We start from the raw sequence: 18,347 nt of genomic DNA on the forward strand, positions 1-18,347 counted from the left end.
AATAAGGGTCAAATTTGCTTATTTTCTGTCTGATAAGATAATTGTTCTCACTAAGCAGATTTTATGTTAGTCTTTTACTTGTTTTAAGTGTTTTGGGCCGAAATCAGGGGTCTCAAACTCAATTACCTGGGGGCCACTGGACGCGGAGTCTGGGTGAGGCTGGGCCTCAAGAAAAGATTCCTTAAATCGTTCCACTTTCCACTTTTCCTGGAATTGTCTTTGCACATCACTAAACTTTCTCTTCACTGCAGGCTTTGAAAAAGACATATTTGGGGTTGTGGAATATATTTGTATTTAGCCACCGCACGGAGAATAATGTCATTTCCGCAATGTGTGTCGTTTCGCTTTTCCTCCCTACAGCAACACAACGGTCGGCGGGTAATAGCCGGGAAAGTACCGGGATAGCGAGCGCAAAAAAGTGACAGCTCCCGTAGCATCATAAAGAAATATATGAATTGTTCATTGTGTGAGTAAATGCAAATTAAACTATAGAAAAAAAATAACGGTTTGAATTGGTCCTGTTATTACTGACGGACAGGTGTCGCGGTGTGACTGCAGCCAGGCACGTAAGAAAACCCTCGTCTTCATGGCAACGTTTCTGTCGCTTTCACTCATTTTCCGCTTATCCACTAACGCAGGGGTAGGCAACCCAAAATGTTGAAAGAGGCATTTTGAACCCAATAAACAACGCTGTCAAGCGCTATTCGCGGGCCGCATTAACATTAAACTTTCATATTAAGGTGGGGGCCGCAAATCGACATCTCGCGGGCCACAATTGGCCCGCGGGCCGAGTGTCTGAGACCCCTGGCCTAAATGATCTCAGTAACATAATACAACTTATTGCTGAGATTTGATGACCTATATTGAGTAAAACATGCTTGAAACTAGAATATCAACTGTTGCAAAGCTATGTCATCAACACAAGTATAAAACTAGTTTTTTACAGTAATCATTTCTTATTTCAAGCTTGAAAAAAACAAAACATGACTTTGACACAATTGTGTCTCATAATTAAAACAGATGACAGCCAAATGGACTTTTGCTGTTTTTATTTTCAATGAAACAATAGAACATTTGTAGTAGTATTGTTGGCACAGTACAGTAAACGGACAGTTATTATTTAAACATTTAACATTTCCAACAATTCTGAACAGAAATAGTTCATGCACATGCAGATAAATTCTTCAAAATAACAATTAAAATCATTTTGGCCGGGGGGTGGGCTGTGTGTATATATATATATATATATATATATATATATATACATATATATATATATATATATATAAATATTCCTTGCGCACTAATTGACTGAAAGAGCACTCACTTGGCGCGATGATGTCATGTTGTCGATGGGAAAATGCATTTTTAGACCATATGATTTGCCTAAGCGGCGAGGAGACCCCCGAGAGTAACGGGCACTTGCCTTGTTGCCTTTCCATTAGAAACAATACATTTTTAATTATAAGTTTGCTGGTTTCAAGAAATGTGACGCTGAGCGCATATCATTTTATCAAAAATAATGGCACTAGCATTTACTTCATTTAAGAACATTTTTCAACATATTGAGCAAACGGGTCTCTTTTTTTTTTTTTCTACCAAGAAAAGTGCACTTGTTTTTGGTGAGAATATACTTATTTTTTTGGGTACATTGAGGTTAGCTAATTTTACTTGTTTCGGAAAGTCCTGACAAGCCAAATTTTCTTGTTCAAATAAAATAACCCTAATTTTTGTATTTTTTTTCTCGTTTTTGAACACTTACTTTTTGGAGTGTGCTCCTGTATAGTATTTCTCCAGCAATGGTCATATGGTGACATAAGTGGAGGTATTTTGAGAAGTAATCATTGAAATTGAACATCGCTGTAGAACTCGGGTGGCCACTGCTATAAAAATACCAAATTCGGTACCCATCTTTAATATGAGGCCTGCAATACAATACAACTAAAATAGTGATGAAGATAAAGAAGTAATTTCATTTTGTGGTGCCATGAAATCAGCAGAGAAGTTCCTCGGCCAATGAAGTATCCTTAAAGGCCTACTGAAATTAGATTTTCTTATTTAAACGGGGATAGCAGGTCAATTCTATGTGTCATACTTGATCATTTCGCGAGATTGCCATCATTTTGCTGAAAGGATTTAGTAGAGAACATCGACGATAAATTTCGCAACTTTTGGTCGCTAACAGAAAAGCCCTGCCTTTACCGGAAGTATGTGCACGTGACGTCACGAGTTGCAGGGCTCCACACATATTCACATTGTTTTTAATGGGAGCAACCAGCAATAAAAGATATTCGGAACGAGAAAACGACAATTTCCCCAATAATTTGAGCGAGGGTGAAAGATTCGTGTTTGAGGATATTGATAGCGAAGAACTAGAAAAAAAAAAAGGCGATTGCATTGGGACGGATTCAGATGTTTTTAGACACATTTACTAGGATAATTCTGGGAAATCCCTTATCTTTCTATTGTGTTGCTAGTGTTTTAGTGAGTTTAATAATACCTGATAGTCGGAGGGGTGTGTCCACAGGTGTCTTGAGGCCAGTGTCTGAGGGAAGTCGACGGCAGCTGTATGGACGGCGCAAGCTCAACTGATCTCCGGTAAGAGGCGACTTTTTACCACAATTTTCTCACCGAAAACCGCTGGTTGACATTCGGTCGGGATCCATGTTCGCTTGACCGCTCTGATCCATAGTAAAGCTTCACCTCCGGGAATTTTAAACAAGGAATCACCGTGTGTTTGTGTGGCTAAAGGCTAAAGCTTCCCAACTCTATCTTTCTACTTTGACTTCTCCATTATTAATTGAACAAATTGCCAAAGATTCAGCAAAACAGATGTCCAAAATACTGTGTAATTATGCCGTTAAATTTTTAGCCGCGAGTCGTGCAGCGCTAATATTTCCTTACAGTCCGTGACGTCACGCGCATGCGTCATCATTCCGCGACATTTTCAATAGGAAACTCTGCGGGAAATTTAAAGTTGCAATTTAGTAAACTAAAAAGGCCGTATTGGCATGTGTTGCAATGTTAATATTTCATCATTGATATATAAACTATCAGACTGCGTGGTCGGTAGTAGTGGGTTTCAGTAGGCCTTTAAACAACGTTCAATCCCTGGCAACCCGTTCATTCTGCTTGCATTCCTGGCCACAAACCTCTCTGCGTCCTTCACCATCCTTTTAAAAACATGCCGCAAGGCTTTGTAATGTGCTGTCCAAGCCAATTTACCTCAGGATCCTCCGTGCCGTCCATCACCGCATCCCAGTGTGCTGAATCCACAATATGTGACTCGCTGCCATTGTTACCGTTTTTAGGAATAATCTTCCTGTGTGTCGCAAACGCTCACTTGTCGTCAACGGAAAGGACACATCAAGCTTATCTGACCTTGAAGGTGCCACTGCTAAATTGCTTGGGTTTTTGTGCGTCTTTTCTTCAGTTTATCTCCTGCTCCCATCAAAAGGAGTGTGCTTCACAGCTGTCCATGCATCTGGGGGGAAGGTCATTCCATCACCATTACTTTGCGTTTATCCTGATTTTCTTTTGAAATAGTTTCCTTGATTCATACCGATTGTGGCCATGTGTGCTGGAAGATATTGATTAGTACACAGAAAGCAGTGAGGTGGCTATTGATTGTGCAAACAGCCAATTTTTGACCTTTGTGTCAGTCATGAATCAATGAAGGAAGAAGACCGGACACAAAAGGGTTTATAACGTTTATTTTGGTTTGGTGCGGTTGGAAATTTACAAATTGGAGCTTTTTGTCTAATTCATCATCATCCATCCATCCATCCATCCATCCATTTTCTACCGCTTATTCCCTTTCGGGGTCGCGGGGGGCGCTGGCGCCTATCTCAGCTACAATCGGGCGGAAGGCGGGGTACACCCTGGACAAGTCGCCACCTCATCGCAGGGCCAACACAGATAGACAGACAACATTCACACTCACATTCACACACTAGGGCCAATTTAGTGTTGCCAATCAACCTATCCCCAGGTGCATGTCTTTGGAAGTGGGAGGAAGCCGGAGTACCCGGAGGGAACCCACGCAGTCACGTGGAGAACATGCAAACTCCACACAGAAAGATCCCGAGCCTGGATTTGAACCCAGGACTGCAGGACCTTCGTATTGTGAGGCAGACGCACTAACCCTTCTGCCACCGTGAAGCCCAATTCATCATCATAATTACTAATAATTTTAATCGTATTTTGGTAATAATTCAATTCAAGCAACGAATATCTGGTGTTGTTTGGGCGCGGAGAGAGCCTACCGTATTTTTCGGACTATAAGTCGCAGTTTTTTTCATAGTTTGGCCGAGGGTGCGACATATACACCGGAGCGACTTATGTGTGAAATTATTAACACATTACCGTAAAACAGGGGTCACCAACCTTTTTGAAACCAAGAGCTACTTCATGGGTACTGATTAATGCGAAGGGCTGCCTACCAGTTTGATACACACTTAAATAATTTGCCAGAAATAGCCAATTTGCTCAATTCACCTTTTAATAAATAAATCTATATATATAAAAAAATTGGTATTTTTGTCTGTCATTCCGTCGTACATTTTTTTCCTCTTACGGAAGGTTTTTTGTAGAGAATAAATGATGAAAAAAAACACTCAATTGAACGGTTTAAAAGAGGAGAAAACACGAAAAAAAAGAAAATTAGATTTTGAAAATGTTTATCTTCAATTTCGACTCTTTAAAATTCAAAATTCAACCGAAAAATATGAAAAGAAAAAGTAGCTAATTCGAATCTTTTTGAAAAAATAAAAAAAATGAATTTATGGAACATCATTAGTAATTTTTCCGGATTAAGATAAATTTTAGAATTTTGATGACATGTTTTGAATAGGTTAAAATCCAATCTGCTCTTTGTTAGAATATACAACAAATTGGACCAAGCTATATTTCTAACAAAAACAAATCATTATTTCTTCTAGATTTTACAGAAAAAAAATTTTAAAAGAAATTCAACAGACTTTAAAATAAGATTTAAATTTGATTTTACAGATTTTCTAGATTTGCCAGAATATTTTTTTTTTATTTTAATCATAATATTTCACAAATATTCTTCGTCAAAAAAACAGAAGCCAAAATGAAGAATTAAATTAAAATGTATTTATTATTCTTTACAATAAAAAAAAAATTACTTGAACATTGAATATTTTAAAAAATAGAGGCAGCTCACTGGTAAGTGCTGCTATTTGAGTTATATTTAGAACAGGCCAGCGGGCGACTCATCTGGTCCTTACGGGCTACCTGGTGCCCGCGGGTGGGTTGGTGACCCCTGCCGTAAAATATCAAATAATATTATTTATCTCATTCGCGGAAGAGACAAAGCAAATGTCAGCAATCGTCACACACACGTCAACCGATAATAATTCGGCGGAGGAGGGTCATGGCAGAAGTGCATTGTGGGTCATGGAATGCTAACTGCTATATGCTACTGCCGTAGCTATTAATATGGATCTTTTCATCGTTGGCGGTAACTTATACAAACTGAGAAGGGTTGAACAAAAATGGCACCGAAAAGGAAATCATGTACTGCAGATTACAAGCTGGACGTAGTAAAAATGCAGCAGAAAACGACAAGAGGAAGCGGCGCATACCTTTGGAGTTGGCAGAGTTGTTTAGAAGCGACATAGAGGAAGAAGATTTCATGGGATTTATCGATTAGGGGTGACAGATTGTTTGGTAAACATATAGCATGTTCTATATGTTATAGTTATTTGAATGAGTCTTACCATAATATGTTACGTTAACATACCAGGCTTGTTCTCAGTTGGTTATTTATGCGTCATATTTAACGTACATTTATTCAGCCTGTTGTTCACTATTCTTTATTTATTTTAAATTGCCTTTCCAATGTCTATTCTTGGTGTTGGGTTTTATCAAATACATTTTCCCCCAAAATGCGACTTACACTCCAGTACGACGTATATATATACATGTTTTTTTCCTTCTTCATTATGCATTTTCGGCAGGTGCGGCTTATACTTTGGAGCGATTTATAATCCGAAAAATACGGTAATTTTAGTAGAGATGCTCAGATCAATCATTATCGGCCGATTTCTGTGGAAAAAGTATGTGATTAGTAGAGATGCGCGGATAGGCAATTATATCATCCACATCCGCATCACCAAAGTCGTCATCCACCCGCCGTCCACCCGAACCAACATTTTATCAGGACCGTACAGAATACATCAGACGTTGTCCGCCTTTACCACTCACAGAGCTATTAAAACCTGTTTCACAGAGTAATGATGACAATTGGAGCCGCTAACGTTCCCGCGACTATCCAATAGCGTTCATCCTGATTACAAGAATATGGGCGTGCTGTGAAGCTATTGCCTTAGACACCTTTAACATCATCTACGAACCGATTGTTGGTCCGGCAACATGTTGTGTGCAGCTTCCGCAATTACACGTTCAAGATTGAAAGGCATACTGGGTGATACAGAGTACACTAATGCTTGTGAAATAAACAACTTTAACACTTACTAATATGCGCCATGCTGTGAAGCCACACCCAACAAGATTGACAAACACATTTCGGGAAAATATCCTCACAGTAACACAACATAAACGCAACACAACAAATACCCATAATCCTTTGTATCCGTGAAACTTCCTGAATATATTTTACACCCCCGCGCATCCAACCCCACCCACCTTACTGACGCACGGGGTTGGCGGGGTTTGCTGCTAGCGGGGTGTATAAAATAGTCAGGAAATTGTCAAGAATACAAAGGATTATGGGTATTTGTTGTGTTGCGTTTATGTTGTTTTACTGTGAGGATGTTCTCCCGAAATGTGTTTGTCGTTCTTAATTGGTGTGGCTTCACAGCGTGGCGCATATTACTAAGAGTGTTAAAATTGTTTATATCACAACCATTAGTGTACTCTGTGTCACCCAGTATGCCTTGCAGTCGTGTGCATGTTGCCGCAGAAGCCACACACAACATGATGCTGGACTGACAAGCAGTTCGTACATGTTGTAGTAGGCGACAAAGCCAATGGATTCATAGCACGCCCTAATACTTATTATCTGGGTGACTACCGGCAGTCATTCAGGAGAATAATAGTGTCTCTTATTGTTTACTTCGCTTTATGACACGGGTCTTAAATGGCACTTTGAATGGAAAAGGATACCGATCACTGAACCATGCACATCAAAATATTTCCGGATGTTTCAACCGCCACCCGCCCGAATCTAATTGAAATCAATTTTTTTCTAATTAAAATCAATTTTTTCGTCATGTCAACCGCCCGACCTGTGGTTTATCCGCGGACTCCGCGGATGAGACCACAAACCGCGCATCTGTAGTGATTAGCCAATGCCATTTAATGCCTTTCAATACCAATCACAAAAAACCATGCCATCTAGCTGATACAATTTTTTGTCCCCCTGCTGATAGGCGGTTAGCAGACGTGGAGCCGCTCCCCTATGTTAATAATCATCACCTCCAGGGCAGCAAATAATGGTGATTTTGTTTGGTTGTTTGTGTATGTGAGTGTGAATGTTGTCTGTCTATCTGTGTTGGCCCTGCGATGAGATGGCGACTTGTCCAGGGTGTACCCCGCCTTCCGCCCGATTGTAGCTGAGATAGGCGCCAGCGCCCCCCGCGACCTCGAAAGGGAATAAGCGGTAGGAAATGGATGGATGTTTGTGTATGCATGGTGCTATCGTATATAAGTAATATGTATGTATTATTTATTGCCAATATTTTAGGTTTTTAGTTGTTTTACTTTTGTAGCTGTTGATTTAATGTTTAATGTATTTTATGTCCTCTGTGTTTTTTTTAAATGTTTCCATCTTGTTTTCATACCAAGATGGCACTCTAGTAGTTGTTTGCATTTTTCTATTTTTCTTACTTTGAACAAAGAGACCACAGTCTACCAAGTCAAATTCCTTGTGTGTTAAACATACTTCACCAAAATTTGATTCTGATTCATTCATGTTTTATATACTATTAGTAAGTATATTATCACTGGAGAGTGAGGCTAAACATATTACACACCGAGTGAGAACAAGCAGAAGCAGACAAAGAATGCATGCTATTCGCTAGGTTAGAACAACACAAGAAATAAGTGCTTAACAAAGTTTAGGAAGGGTAGCAAGAAATGTGTTACAGCAGAACGCAAACAGATGTTACCAGGTAATAAATAGATTGATAAGAGTCCAGAACAGGGGTGTTCAAACTTTTTGACTTGGGGGCCGCATTGAGCTAAAGAATTTTGTCGAGGGCCGAAAGCTGACTGAATGTAAAGTATATATATATATATATATATATATATATATATATATATCGTATTTCCTTGAATTGCCACCGGGGCGCTAATTAATTTAAAATCTCTTCTCACTCCTGCACTTACCGAAGGCATGCGGTAAAAGTAAGCATGCCCTAATTATTTTAAAACCTCGTCTCACTCCGGCACTTACCAAAGGTATGCAGTAAAAATTTGAGTGTGATGTAAGCTTGGACCTTAAATCCTACTGAATAGCTCTTAATCTTCTTCCCTTTATGTGATTTCAAATTACCGGTATTGAAATCAGCCTCCTCCATTTTGAAAATGATGACAGGGCAAGTGTCACTCGTGACGTCACGAGTTTGACCAGGCGGTAATACTAAGCATGCGCTAATTATTTTGGGAAGCGAGTTTGACCCGGCAGTAATTCAAGGCAGGCGCATACTATATGCCCTGCGGCAATTCAAGGAAATACGGTATGTATATATAAATATATATACAGTGGGGCAAAAAAGTATTTAGTCAGCCACCGATTGTGCAAGTTCTCCCACTTAAAATGATGACAGAGGTCTGTAATTTTCATCATAGGTACACTTCAACTGTGAGAGACAGAATGTGGAGAAAAAAACAGGAATTCACATTGTAGGGATTTTAAAAGAATTTATTTCTAAATTATGGTGGAAAATAAGTATTTGGTCAACCATTCAAAGCTCTCACTGATGGAAGGGGTTTTTGGCTCAAAATCTCACGATACATGGCCCCATTCATTCTTTCCTTAACACGGATCAATCGTCATGACCCCTTAGCAGAAAAACAGCCCCAAAGCATGATGTTTCCACCCCCAAGCTTCACAGTAGGTTTGGTGTTCTTGGGATGCAACTCAGTATTCTTCTTCCTCCAAACACGACGAGTTGAGTTTATACCAAAAAGTTCTATTTTGGTTTCATCTGACCACATGACATTCTCCCAATCCTCTGCTGTATCATCCTTGTGCTCTCTGGCAAACTTCAGACGGGCCTGGACATGCACTGGCTTAAGCAGGGGGACACGTCTAGCACTCCAGGATTTGATTCCCCTTCGGCGTAGTGTGTTACTGAATGTAACCTTTGTTACTTTGGTCCCAGCTCTTTGCAGGTCATTCACCAGGTCCCCCCATGTGGTTCTGGGATTTTTGCTCGCCGTTCTCATTATCATTTTCGAGGGAGATTATCAGTGGTCTTGTATGTCTTCTATTTTCTGATAATTGCTCCCACAGTTGATTTTTAACACCAAGCTGCTTGCCTATTGTAGATTCACTCTTCCCAGTCTGGTGCAGGTCTACAATTATTTTCCTGGTGACCTTCAACAGCTCTTTGGTCTTGGCCATAGTGGAGTTTGGAGTCTGACTGTTTTAGGCTGTGAACAGGTGTCTTTTATACAGACGACAAGTTCAAACAGGTTCCAATAATACAGGTAACGAGTGGAGGACAGAAGAGCTTCTTAAAGAAGAAGTTACAGGTCTGTGAGAGCCAGATATCTTCCTTGTTTGAAGTGACCAAATACTTATTTTCCACCATAATTTACGAATAAATTCTTACAATGTGAATTCCTGTTTTTTTTTCACATTCTGTCCCTCACAGTTGAAGTGTACCTATGATGAAAATTACAGACCTCTGTCATCATTTTGAGTGGGAGAACTTGCACAATCGGTGGCTGACTAAATACTTTTTTGCCCCTCTGTATGGTATGTGTGTGTGTGTGCGTATATATGTATATATATAGTGTGTGTGTGTGTGTGTGTGTGTGTTGAGTCTAAGACTATAGTTGACCAATCTAAGCCCAAGACTAGATGTGACCAATCTAATTCTAAGACTAGATCTGCCCGATCTAAGTCAAAGACTATATCTGAGCAGTCTAAGAGTATAATTGACCAATCTAATTCTAAGACTAGATCTGCCCAATCTAAGTCTGAGACTATATTTGACCAATCTAAGTATGAGACTACATCTGACCAGTCTAAGTCGAAGACTAGATCAGAGCAGTCTAAGAGTATAATTGACCAATCTAAGTCAAAGACTAGATCTGACCAATCTAAGTGGAAGATTATATCCAAACAATCTAAATCTAACACTATAATTGACCAATCTAAATCTAAGCCTATAATTGACCAATCTAAGTCTAACACTATAATTGACCAATTTAAGTCTATACTGTAATTGACCAAGCTAAGTCTATGAGCATGAACTGACAAAGCCTGCTTGAATGAGAGGCCAAACGTCTTCTAAGACCAACCAAACAATCCAGTTGTGATGGATTGAAAGCCCTGAGACTACAATGATGATGAATGACAACATGAAATCTGCGTTCGAAGGACTCCGGCTTATTAGTGATTCCCAAAGCCCAAAAAAAGTCTGCGGGCTATAGAGCGTTTTCATTTCGGGCTCCAGTACTCTGGAATGCCCTCCCGTTAACAGTTTGAGACGCCACCTCAGTAGAAGCATTTAAGTCTCACCTTAAAACTCATTTGTATACTCTAGCCTTTAAATAGACTCCCTTTTTAGACCAGTTGATCTGCCGTTTCTTTTCTTTTTCTCCTATGTCCCACTCTCCCTTATGGAGGGGGTCCGGTCCGATCCGGTGGCCATGTACTGCTTGCCTGTGTATCGGCTGGGGACATCTCTGCGCTGCTGATCCGCCTCCGCTTGGGATGTTTTCCTGCTGGCTCCGCTGTGAACGGGACTCTCGCTGCTGTGTTGGATCCGCTTTGGACTGGACTCTCGCGACTGTGTTGGATCCATTATGGATTGAACTTTCACAGTATCATGTTAGACCCGCTCGACATCCATTGCTTTCGTCCTCTCCAAAGTTCTCATAGTCATCATTGTCACCGACGTCCCACTGGGTGTGAGTTTTCCTTGCCCTTATGTGGGCCTACCGAGGATGTGGTAGTGGTTTGTGTTGTGGTTTGTGCAGCCCTTTGAGACACTAGTGATTTAGGGCTATATAAGTAAACATCTATTGATTGACATCCACAGACATGGGTTGTTATTGTTACAGTGCTGTTAGATTCATATATTTCGCCTTTAAGAAGAATAGAACGCCTTTGAAATTACTAGCCTAATCCTAAATTCTGATTGAAGAGAGAGGTACCAACGTTAAGTTAGGTTCTAATTCTGATTCCCGTCAAGACGAGGCAACCTAGGTGGACAAAAGAACGAGAAGACGGGCAACCACTGTAGAGACTGCTCCGACCTTTTGATAGCTGGGCTCGATCCCTTCACCGCTGGTGTTGTTATCGTTTTCCTGTTTTGTAGAATAAGTCGTTAAACTTCAGTTCGAGTCACCTCTCAACGCTTTAGACAGCCTTAGAACTCAAGAATCTGGGAGGACTCTTTACTCGGTTTAGCTCAGTTGGTAGAGTGGCCGTGCCAGCAACTTGAGGGTTGCAGGTTCAATTCCCGCTTCTGCCAACCTAGTCACTGCCGTTGTGTCCTTGGGCAAGACACTTTACCCACCTGCTTCCAGTGCCACCCACACTGGTTTGATTGTAACTTAGATATTGGGTTTCACTATGTAAAGTGCTTTGAGTCACTAGAGAAAAAGCGCTATATAAATATAATTCACTTCACTTCATTACTCCTAAAAGGGAGGATCCTAACAATGCCGATCTGTTTTTTTTTCAGATTATAATTGTGAATAAAATATCCAATTATACATCTGTTTGGTATCAGCTCATCTCGTTCATGAATGATCGGTATCGGAATTGGCAGCATAAAACCCTGTTCGTAACATCCCTTCTTAAAAGAAGCAAAATTCCTATCAATAGACCACAGTATGACGATATCAAATAGATTGAAAATGGATGGTCTGTGTCAGGCTTGCTACTGACCGTTTGTTTGTGTTCTAGTTTTTCATCTGTGCGTGTTTAGTATTTCCTGTTTTTAGTTCCTGTCAGCGCTCTTATTTTGTCTGTTTCTTGTTGTTTTCCCTGTGCGCTGTTTTCCCCTCAGCTGCGGCTGATTGACACCTGGCCACACCTGGTGTCAATCAGCCCGACCCTATTTGTACCTGCTTCGTCTTCCAGTCAGTGCTGGATTATTGTATTGTCACTTCTTATCGCTCTTGTCGATGCTACCTGTCGTGTCGTATCATATCGTGTCAATGCAGCGTTGCGGTAAGCTATATTTGATACTGTCTTTGGTTCCCTGCTTCCAAGTTTGTTTTCATATTATAAGCACGACTTCTGTTTCTTGCTCGATACCTGCTAGCTTCCACGCTAGGCCTTTTTGTTTGTTATCCGCCTCGTGCGCGCTCTTTGTTGCACCCCTTGGGTTTGTTCTTGTTTTAGTATTTTTATTCAATCATGTTTTCTCACTCCATGCCTGCCTCCATCTCTGCATCTTGGGGTTTGTCACCAACTAAATCTGACAGTCTGCAAATAATATTAAAAATAACTTTAGAGAATATTAATATCTGCAGTATAATGATTATTACATGTTGTGTTATGCGAGTCTCTGGTTTACGCTTGAATTGAGGCAAATTCTGCACGGAGACAAGAAAGTGTTTTTCGGAACTCAGATCAGCATCACTGCACCTGACTGTGGGTGTTGTTGCCACCTGTCATGCCAAGCAGCAGCAGGGAGTGTAAAAGAGCACACAGGCTGCTGACGCTAATGTGAGCAGATAAGAGGTAACGCTCCAAATGAGGTCAGCACTGGTTGGAAGGTTGATGATGGTCCTGTCTGATGGTCTTCTCCGCTCACCTTGCCTGCCGGCGCTACTGCTCGAAACTTGTCCATTAGCTTAGCTAATCAGTGTCATCACTTTTTTTCTCTGTGTTTCAAGAAATGACCAGATGGAAACAACCCAATAATCAGTTCCTCCTGGTTTTCACAGGGTTTATTTTATTTTCGCGGCCAGAAACGCCTAAATTGTTTTGTCAAAAGTTGCGATGTTTTGAGGCCTTTTTTTTTTTTTTCCCCAATATCATTGAACCAACTAGGGTTGTCCCAATACCAAAATACTGGTATTTAGATACTTTTTGGTACTCTTCTTAATAAAGGGTACCACAAAAAATGCCATTATTGGCTTTATTTGAACCAAAAATCTTACGGTACAATAAACATCTGTTTATTATTGCAATCAAAGAACATTTTTTTCCTTAAATAAAATAGTGAACATACGAGACATTTTGCCTTTTAGTAGTAAGTAAACAAACACAGGATCCCTTATTTGTCTGCTGACGTATGCAGTAACATATTGTGTCATTTGTCATTCTATTATTTTGTCAACATTATGAGGGACAAGCTGTAAAAATTTATTATAAATCCACTTCAATCAATAAATCAATCAATGTTTACTTATATAGCCCTAAATCACTAGTGTCTCAAAGGGCTGCACAAACCACAACACAAACCACTACGATATCCTCGGTAGGCCCACATCAGGGCAAGGAAAACTCACACCCAGTGGAACATCGGTGACAATGATGACTATGAGAACCTTGGAGAGGACGAAAGCAATGGATGTCGAGCGGGTCTAACATGATACTGTGAAAGTTCAATCCATAGTGGATCCAACACAGCTGCGAGAGTCCAGTCTAAAGCGGATCCAACACAGCAGCGAGAGTCCCGTCCACAGCGGAGCCAGCAGGAAACCATCCCAAGCGGAGGCGGATCAGCAGCGCAGAGATGTCCCCAACCGATACACAGGAGAGCGGTCCATCCTGGGTCCTGACTCTGGACAGCCAGTACGTCATCCATGGCCTTCGGACCGGACCCCCTCCACAAGGGAGAGTGGAACATAGGAGTAAAAGAAAAGAAACGGCAGATCAACTGGTCTAAAAGGGAGTCTATTTAAAGGCTAGAGTATACAAATGAGTTTTAAGGTGAGACTTAAATGCTTCTACTGAGTTGGCATCTCAAACTTTTACCGGGAGGGCATTCCAGAGTACTGGAGCCCAAATGGAAAACGCTCTATAGCCCGCAGACTTTTTTGGGGTTGGCATGTATGTCCTGCGTACGTTATCTACTTCTGTTGTTGACTATTTTCTTCATGCGGTATTGGCGTGGAAATGGTTGCCTCTGCATTTTGTTGGTGTGGCACCGAACGGAGATGTTGACATGCAGAGTTTCAAGCACTCTTCATTCTCTAGCGGGTGACTTTTCAAATGATATTACATATTAGCAGTAATGCTACTTTTTGTAGAAACGCTTTCGCCCCACACTAGACAAATTACGGTTGTTCGACATATTCCCACTTGAAGCCAAACTACCGCCAGACAATGGATCCCCTGCTGTTTTTCTTGGGAATGAATTCTGCCTTCATTTGTTACCAGATTCGCAATTTCTTTCTCTCGTATTACCACTCGCACCACAGCTAACGTTACCCATGCTGCTACCTCTCTGCTCCGCGAGGGCGTACACGTATGTGACGTTTGTGACAAGGTGCGCTTGTTTTATGTCTCTGTGAGAAGGAGAGACAGGAATGAGTGAGAAGAGCCTGTAGTGTAATGCCCGCAGCTAAAAGCAACTGCGTGAGAACGTATACTCGAATATCACAATTTAGTCATTTTCTATATCGCACAGAGACAAACCTGCGATATATCGAGTATATCGATATATCGCCCGGCCCTACGAGATTGATTTGTCAATTTGCGTGAATTAGTGCGATCAAGACATCCCAAATTCATTGAAGTATTTAATTAATGTTGGAGATGCTATCAGATGAGCAAAAATCCCAAGACAGTAATCATCGTATTGCGCTATGTTACCCTTGGACTGTGTCTTTCTAAAGATTTCTTAGCCCGTCTCTCATTTGACCCATGACCTTTTGATTATCTTTTTCCAAGGTGTTTTCCCCCCTCGGCGTGGTATCATGCTGGTGTGTTTAATCCGAGCGTAGAGTCGAATCAGCCCCAGGGCCACTTGATGTGCTATGACTCGATTTTGGAGCGTCTCCAGCTGTCTGCGAGCATTAAAAGCTTCTCTTGTTTAATGGCACTGGTCATTTGACTTCAGGCTGCCTTTTGAGTTAGCGCACAGAACGGCGGGCGATAGGCGGAAAACGTCCAAAACACCATAAAACAAATGCTACAAATACAAATAAAACCAAGCACAAACCCCAAAAGCGCCTACAAGTGCTGAACATTCAGGGAACAAAATGAAAGTTATCCAGGCTTAAAAACACTTAAAAATTGTGGATAGCTAGGTTATGCTACAATAAATGTAGCTTTACCACACTGAACCTAACCACCAGAGAAATGTAACAATAAAGCGGTCGCATTATACAAAACCTATTCCGAACACATTTTGTGTTGGGGTTGGTTGTTACACACTTGTTAGCCTTGATTTTAGCCAAAAAAGAAAAATCAATTAGTGGTTGATTGTCATGTGTATGATAGTTTAAATCAGGGGTCACCAACCTTTTTGAAACCAAGAGCTACTTCTTGGGTACTGATTAATGCGAAGGGCTACCAGTTTGATACACACTTAAATAAATTGCCAGAAATAGCCAATTTGCTCAATTTACCTTTAACTCTATGTTATTATTAATAACTAATGATAGTTATCTTTGTGGAAACACTGATCATCTTAATGATTTCTCACAATAAATATATATTTTTGATGACATGTTTTAAATAGGTTAAAATCCAATCTGCACTTTGGTAGAATACATAACAAATTGGACCAAGCTATATTTCTAACAAAGACAAATCATTATTTCTTCTAGATTTTCCAGAACAATTTTTTTAAAAGAAATTCAAAAGACTTTGAAATGAGACTTAAATTATTTGATTCTACATATTTTCTTGATTTGCCAGAATATTTTTTTTTAATTTTAATCATAATAAGTTTGAAGAAATATTTCACAAATATTTTTCGTCGAAAAAAACAGAAGCTAAAATGAAGAAATTAAATTAACATTTATTTATTATTCTTTACAATAAAAATAAAGAAATACTTGAACATTGATTTAAATTGTCAGGAAAGAAGAGGAAGGAATTTAAAAGGTAAAAAGGTATACCGTATTCCTTGAATAGCCGCCGGGGCGCTAATTAATTTAAAACCTCTTCTCACTCCTGCGCTTATTCAAGGCATGCGGTAAAACAAAGCAGGCGCTAATAATTTTAAAACCTCTTCTCACCCCTGCACCTACCTTTGGCATGCTGTATAATATTGAGTGTGATTAAAAAAATTATAATAATAATAAATTTTTCTGCGGCCGTGGCCCGATAGTTGGGGACCACTCTTCAACAACATGTCATCGCCCACCTTTACACCATGCTATCTGCGTGCCGGTAGGATGCATGAATTTCGCTGCTTTTCATATGAGATTGCAATGCATACTTGGTAACAGCCATATCTTTTACACTGATAGTTGTGATATAAACAACTTTAACACTCTTACTAATATGCGCCACACTCTGTGAACCCTAACCAAACAAGAATAACAAACACATGTCTGGAGAACATTGGCTCTGTAACACATTATAAACGCAACATAAGAATTACCCAGAATTCCAATGCATCCATGACTCTTGGCTATATTATACACGCGCCCCCAACCCTGCCCACCTCAACCGACGCACGGAGGGAGGGGGGGGTTTGGTGCTAAATAAACGTTTGGGAACTGAGGAAACTAATTGTTGAAGCTTTGAAAGTGGAATTTTTTCCCATTCTTGTTTTATGTAGAGCTTCAGCCGTTCAACAGTCCGGGTTCTCCGCTGTCTTATTTTACGCTTCATAATGCGCCACACATTTTCAAAAGAAGACTGGTTTTGACTGCAGGCAGGCCAGGAAAGCACCCGCACTCTTTTTTTTACGAATGTGGTTTGGCATTGTCTTGCTGAAATAAGCAGGGGCGTCCATGAAAAAGACGGCGCTGAGATGGCAGCATATCTTGTCCCAAAACCTGTATGTACCTTTCAGCATTAATGGTGCCTTCACAGATGTGTAAGTTACCCAGGCCTTGGGCACTAATGCACCCCCATACCATCACAGATGCTGGCTTTTGAACTTTGCGTCGATAACTGTCTGGATGGTTGGCTTCCCCTTTGGTCAGGATGACACAATGTCTAATATTTCCAAAAACAATTTTAAATGTGGACTCGTCAGACCACAGAACACTTTTCCACTTTGTATCAGTCCATCTTAGATGATCTCGGGCCCAGAGAAGCCAGCGGCGTTTCTGGATGTTGTTGATAAATGGCCTCCGCTTTGAATAGTAGAGCTTTAACTTGCACTTACAGATGTAGCGACAAACTGTATTTATTGACAGTGGTTTTCTGAAGTGTTCCTGAGCCCATGTGGTGATATCCTTTTGAGATTGATGTCGGTTTTTGATACAGTGCCGTCTGAGGGATCAAAGGTCACGGTCATTCAATGTTGGTTCCCGGATCTGCCGCTTACGTGGAGTGATTTCTCCAGATTCTCTGAACCTTTTGATGATATTATGGACCGTAGATGTTGAAATCCCTAAATTTCTTGCAATTGCACTTTGAAAAACGTTGTTCTTAAACTGTTTGACTATTTGGTCACGCAGTTGTGGACAAAGGGGTGTACCTCGCCCCATCCTTTCTTGTGAAAGACTGAGCATTTTTTGGGAAGCTGTTTTTATACCCAATCATGGCACCCACCTGTTCCCAATTAGCCTGCACACCTGTGGGATGTTCCAAATAAGTGTTTGATGAGCATTCCTTAACTTTATCAGTATTTATTGCCACCTTCCCCAACTTCTTAGTCACGTGTTGCTGGTATCAAATCCTAAAGTTAATGATTATTTGCACACACAAAAAAAATGTTTATCAGTTTGAACATCAAATATTAAAGTTAATAATGATTGTCACACACACACTAGGTGTGGTGAAATGATTCCCTGCATTTGACCCATCCCCTTGATCACCCCCTGGGAAGTGAGGGGAGCAGTGGGCAGCAGCGGTGCCGCGCCCGGGAATCACTTATAATAAATAATAAATGGGTGGTACTTGTATAGCGTTTTTCTACCTTCAAGGTACTCAAAGCGCTTTGACACTACTTCCACATTTACCCATTCACACACACATTCTCACACTGATGGAGGGAGCTGCCATGCAAGGCGCAAACCAGCACCCATCAGGA

The 18,347-nt window shown here is 40.6% G+C and overlaps 1 long non-coding RNA gene across 1 annotated transcript in view; it reads left to right on the forward strand.

Annotated features, from left to right (window-relative positions):
* LOC133544030 (uncharacterized) overlaps positions 1-18,347 on the forward strand; it is a 91,155-nt gene that overhangs the window by 56,204 nt on the left and 16,604 nt on the right. The window contains exon 4 of the long non-coding RNA XR_009804573.1: positions 2,528-2,598. This is a non-coding gene — a long non-coding RNA (uncharacterized LOC133544030). The remainder of the gene's footprint in view (positions 1-2,527; positions 2,599-18,347) is intronic.

This window comes from Nerophis ophidion, linkage group LG27, assembly GCF_033978795.1.
Source record: "Nerophis ophidion isolate RoL-2023_Sa linkage group LG27, RoL_Noph_v1.0, whole genome shotgun sequence".
Classification (NCBI taxonomy): domain Eukaryota; kingdom Metazoa; phylum Chordata; class Actinopteri; order Syngnathiformes; family Syngnathidae; genus Nerophis; species Nerophis ophidion.